The 5,105-nt window shown below is 32.2% G+C and overlaps 1 long non-coding RNA gene across 1 annotated transcript; it reads right to left on the bottom strand.

Annotated features, from left to right (window-relative positions):
• Nucleotides 1-1,541: 1,541 nt before the first annotated feature.
• LOC127723781 (uncharacterized) lies at nt 1,542-3,586 on the bottom strand. The gene is made up of 3 exons (XR_007992247.1): nt 3,361-3,586; nt 2,258-2,319; nt 1,542-1,618 (listed from the first exon to the last, which is right to left on the bottom strand). It is a non-coding gene; the product is annotated as an uncharacterized LOC127723781 (long non-coding RNA).
• Nucleotides 3,587-5,105: the final 1,519 nt, after the last annotated feature.

Genomic DNA, 5,105 nt, shown 5'->3' on the forward strand with positions numbered 1-5,105 from the left:
TCACAAGTTGGTTGACCGTTATGGAATATCTGTTTCACAGATGACGACGGATATGTTCCAATTGTCGTAACCATCATCTCGTACTTTTTCTCCCGAATGTGACATACCGAATTAGATTTATTACCGGATTTGTTCTTACATAAGCAACACGATGGGTGACACGTGTGGAGCAGGATCTGCTTACCCTTCTGCAGCACCTGAGATCACACCCGGTTTATGGCGGGGTTCGTGTTGCTCAGTCTTAGTTTTTCATGTTGTGTTTTGTATATTGTTGTTTGCCGTTTGTCTTTTGGTCCTTTTCTTTTTTCGCTATGGCGTTGTCAGTTTATTTTCGACTTGTGAGTTTGTATGTCCTTTTGGTATCTTTCGCCTGTCTTTGGTTGGTTGTTTAACGCTTTATTTGTTTTAATACTTGGTGCACATTCAGGACAATGGCCATATTTTAGTAACTCATGTGTGATATCATATGCTATCACTTGTAGCCAAGATTACGTGACGTCAATGAGGCAGCAACATGATAAGTCCAGAATAGATTTCTAAAGGTCTCGTGGTAGCATGTTTACCTCGAGTGTGGGAGTCGTGGGTTCGATATCGACCTGGTTAAACCAAAGACTTTAACATTGGTATTTGCTGCTTCTCCACTGGACGTTTAACAGCCATCCATCATCATCAACTTAAGGTACGTATATGTAGCTACTCTTTAGTAACCAACTATCATATTTTATATAAATCTCATGGCGTTTACGATGATACTTAACGACAATACCATGCCTTCACCTAAGTAAATACTACAGAGCACCAAATGTTGAAATATATAAAATTTATATCATTCCAATGGAAGTCACAATTTAATGAACATCTCCTGTGAACATGAACATCTCCTGTGAACATGAACATCTCATGAGAACATGAACATCTCCTCTGAAGACGAACATCAGTGATGTCCATAGTGACATATTTTCAGTAACTTTTAATTTTATTCTCCTTATTTCCCTGTCAAAAAACTTTTTTAAATTCTACCAACCGACATATTGTTTTCTTTTGCCAGTGGACATTGTGCAACCGAAACTAGATGGACACGTTTGATAGACACCTGGGCTGATATGCATAAAACCACTTAAGTTAAGATATTCAATCGTAGCACTAATTTATCGTAGGACATTTCGGAACAAATCTTAACTTAAGTTGTTCTATGCATATCAGCTCTGTATTTCAAGTTTAGTCTCATTATCTTGATGGCTAGCCACAAAGTAAGCAAGACAAAATGAATATTATTTCTGGAATATCTGAAGTGTGTGTTTTAATTTGCTGCTGAAGGATCACGAATTTATTGATTTCATTTGCAGTTGTATAAATAATATCAAACGTTTTCTACATATTCATTTCACCTTCACTTCTATCACGGGCGGCAGATCTAGGATATTTGAAAGGGGGCGTTATTCGAAAGCATAATCTTAAAATGGACTATTAATACAAATAAAAAGTCGTTACTTGTATTTACAACTATGAGAATATTTAAAATAAAAACTAAAATTCGTGAGTATCAGTCTTTTATATTTTTATTTAGATTAACCATCAGGACTGCTCTGTAGTAGCGAAAGTCACTTCTTGATCGAACCTGCAAAAGACAAAAAAAGAACATCATTAACACACATAGTAAATTAAACATTGAGCACTAATGAAATAATTTCTAAATGCTGTATTCCCTACAATTTTATGTAAGTAACGAAAACAAAGTCACGGGAAACGCTTTTACCACAGGATATAACAAGAGATAATGTTGATGATCTTCAATGTGTTTTTAATGTATATATGACTATAACTTTACAAATGGCGTTCTTAAGGACACACGGTACTGGATAGCTGGTATATTAGAAAACTCGGAAAGGATGACTCGTAGTGGTAAAATTTGAAAACCGACAACCCCATTTCCCTTTGATATTCATAACTGATCTCTCACAGAAACAAATTCACACTTTATCTTACGTGGTTAACTTAGGTATGAACAGACAATGAAAATTTTGGAATGATTGCACTTAGCTTCTTCACCCCATAAAGTATAATTTCTAAAGAATTGAAGAAAACATTGTTCCTTTAATTGCAACGGAAAAGAACAGAAATCGACGTCAGTCGAATTAAAAATATGACGATCAACTTATAACTATCTATGCCTGCTCTGTTGATTTTTCTCACACATCTGTATCTTTATTTTTTTAATTTAAACACTTCACTAGCATTCGCAATTGTATACACTTACATATTATCCGACTGTGTTTCCTGTGGCATTTGTGAACTGGAGGAGAAGCAAGAATCCGAATACTGAAAAGAGAAATGTATGCATGATTATTTTCGAGTGTATCAAACACTTAATAACTTCTTTTCGAATTGATCATATCTTATGTAAAAATAGACCAATTAATTTCCAGCCTTAGAAACATATACAAATCGATAGTGTAAAGGAAGGGCATTCTTGATATCGAAACCCGGATCAATAGAGCATAATAACGGTAACGGTTCAAATTTTATTGAACCCGATGCGAATTTTGACAATTAAAGCTCGAGGTCTAAATATATGAAAATCAAAACATAATGCAAACTTTGAAAAGCTGATGAAACCAAAAAGTTCCAGACCCAGACATAACTGGTAATCAAATACTTGTTTCGGTTGTTGTTCTATAATAGACTATTTTCATATTACCGACTTTTGACTCCGGATTATATAATTTGTCGACTGGTTACCTTGGACATCATGGTACTCGGTCAAATAAGAGCAACCAAAATAAGTAAAATCAAACATATAATCGGTGTAATTTGAGGGGAAAGTTTACTGTTTTCCGATGATTTTGTAGTGAAAAAAAAAATTATAAGCAGGTAATTTTACCCCAAAATTGTACCGATTGAAAGCTTGGTTTTACTTCTTTAGCTTGCTCTTACCTGACTTGGTACCATGATATCCAAGGTAACCAGTCGACAAATTATATAATCCGGAGTCAAAAGTCGGTAATATGAAAATAGTCTATTGATTAATAAGGGACAACAAAATGATATTGTGACATGATTCGTGACACAAAATAATCACCGTAAGCACTAAGTCTTGTAAAAAAAAACCCAAATAAATGGTATTTTTATTGGTTTTATTCATCTCGAAGTGCTATTGAAGCTTTCAACATGGAAGAAAAGCTTACTTATAACTTAACTGCAAATTCAAGATTGCCTCAAACACCGGTTTCAACAGAATTCTTTGCTAAATGGATGTGTAGATAACGCTACATATGTGCATTGATAAACACATGGCGTTATATCAACATATTCTTTACTGTCCTATATTTAAAAAATAAATATGCAGAAAAAAATACTTACAGTAGTTTAGAAGTTTTGCATTTTGAAACTGTGCGGTGAGAGCATTTCCGGTGTTGTATAATCCGGTCTGTTGCTGGTATGCACCCAGTTGGTTTGCGTAGTAATATGGGTAGGCACCTGTCATCTGGTATCCTGGGTGCATCTGGGATTTAACCACCACAAAGGCGACGAGACAGGGAATGAGTACCAACAAAATTGACTTGTTCATCTTGATTTTTTTTGTACTCAACCTGTATAATACATAAATGGCATTTATTTATTAACTAATTAATTAATTAATTAATTAATTTATTTATTTATTTATTTATTTATTTATTTATTTATTTATTTATTTATTTATTTATTTATTTATTTATTTATTTATTTATTTATTTATTTATTTATTTATTTATTCTTTCATTCGTTCATTTATTCATTCATTCATCTATTCGCTCATACATTTATTCGCTCATTCATTTATTCGTTTATTTATTTACATTATGAATATCAATAAAAATTAACACATTCACATACCTAAAAATATATATCAACATTTCATGTAGCTCTATAATTGCTATAACTCTATTTTTCTTATCATATTCATTAAAAAAAATAAGCTATATAAAAAAAACTCATATGGGATAAAAAAAAATAATAGTTATCTTATATTAGATATCTTTTGTATTATAATTAGTTTAACTTTAACACTGAATATAATGATAAATTGCTATGACCGCTGTAGTTCAAGTAATTATTTGAATGTTCACTAAAAATATTCTTGACCTCTTTCAAACCTTTTAGAAATAGATCGACTTACCTACTAAGTTAGCAGAACAGTGATACATCCTTTTCATCGTTTTACTTTTATACCTTGCCCCTCTCGTATTGGCCACCGCCGAGCGTGAATTTCTACACATTCTTACATAGTTTACTTCCTTATTTTACATTACAGCATATCCTTTTCATACATGTACATGTCTGTATAACCTTGTTTACATGTAATGGACATGTATATTGGTTTATATTATGTCATATGTAAACACGTTCTATAATTTTGAATTCAACAGAGATGTACTATTGATTAAGAACCTACACTTCTAGCTACAACTGCATGTTTGGCACAGAAACTTCAATGAACATTGAAGTGGACAGGAGCATTTATTAATTTTGTTTATTCAAAAGGTCAAAATCGGTCTGTTGACGAAATTTCATTTAAAAAGATTTTAATAAAAAAAACTCTTAAAAATCAAACAATTTTACATATATTCATATATGAACGTTAAAATGTTATTTAGTGGTAGTACGGAAATTAGGAAATGAGGTATGATTGCCAATGATATAACTATTATTTCTTCCAGAGACCAAAGGCCGATAATATAAATAAGTATAGATCACCGTAAGGCCTTCAACAATGAGCAAAACCTATATCACAATTTAAGCTATAAAAGGCTCCGACATTTCAAAATGTGAAACAATTTAATCGAGAAAACCAATGAACTGGTTTGTGCAAAAAATAACAAACGAAGAAACAAATATGCAGACAGCAACATACGACAACCACTGAATTACAGGTTTAATAATTGCAAAACTTATAAAGTTGTTATAAAATGCTGCTCCGTGGGTCATCTGGAACCACAATTGATCCATATTTATCTGAAAGATAATACATGTAACTATTTTACTTGGAATTTGACTTCTAATGAAATTTTGGTTTCAGTAAAACGTTGGATATACTAGTAATACCGATGGGTATAATTTTGTTAAAA

Source organism: Mytilus californianus, unplaced genomic scaffold (assembly GCF_021869535.1).
Source record: "Mytilus californianus isolate M0D057914Y unplaced genomic scaffold, xbMytCali1.0.p SCAF_13, whole genome shotgun sequence".
NCBI classification, from domain to species: domain Eukaryota; kingdom Metazoa; phylum Mollusca; class Bivalvia; order Mytilida; family Mytilidae; genus Mytilus; species Mytilus californianus.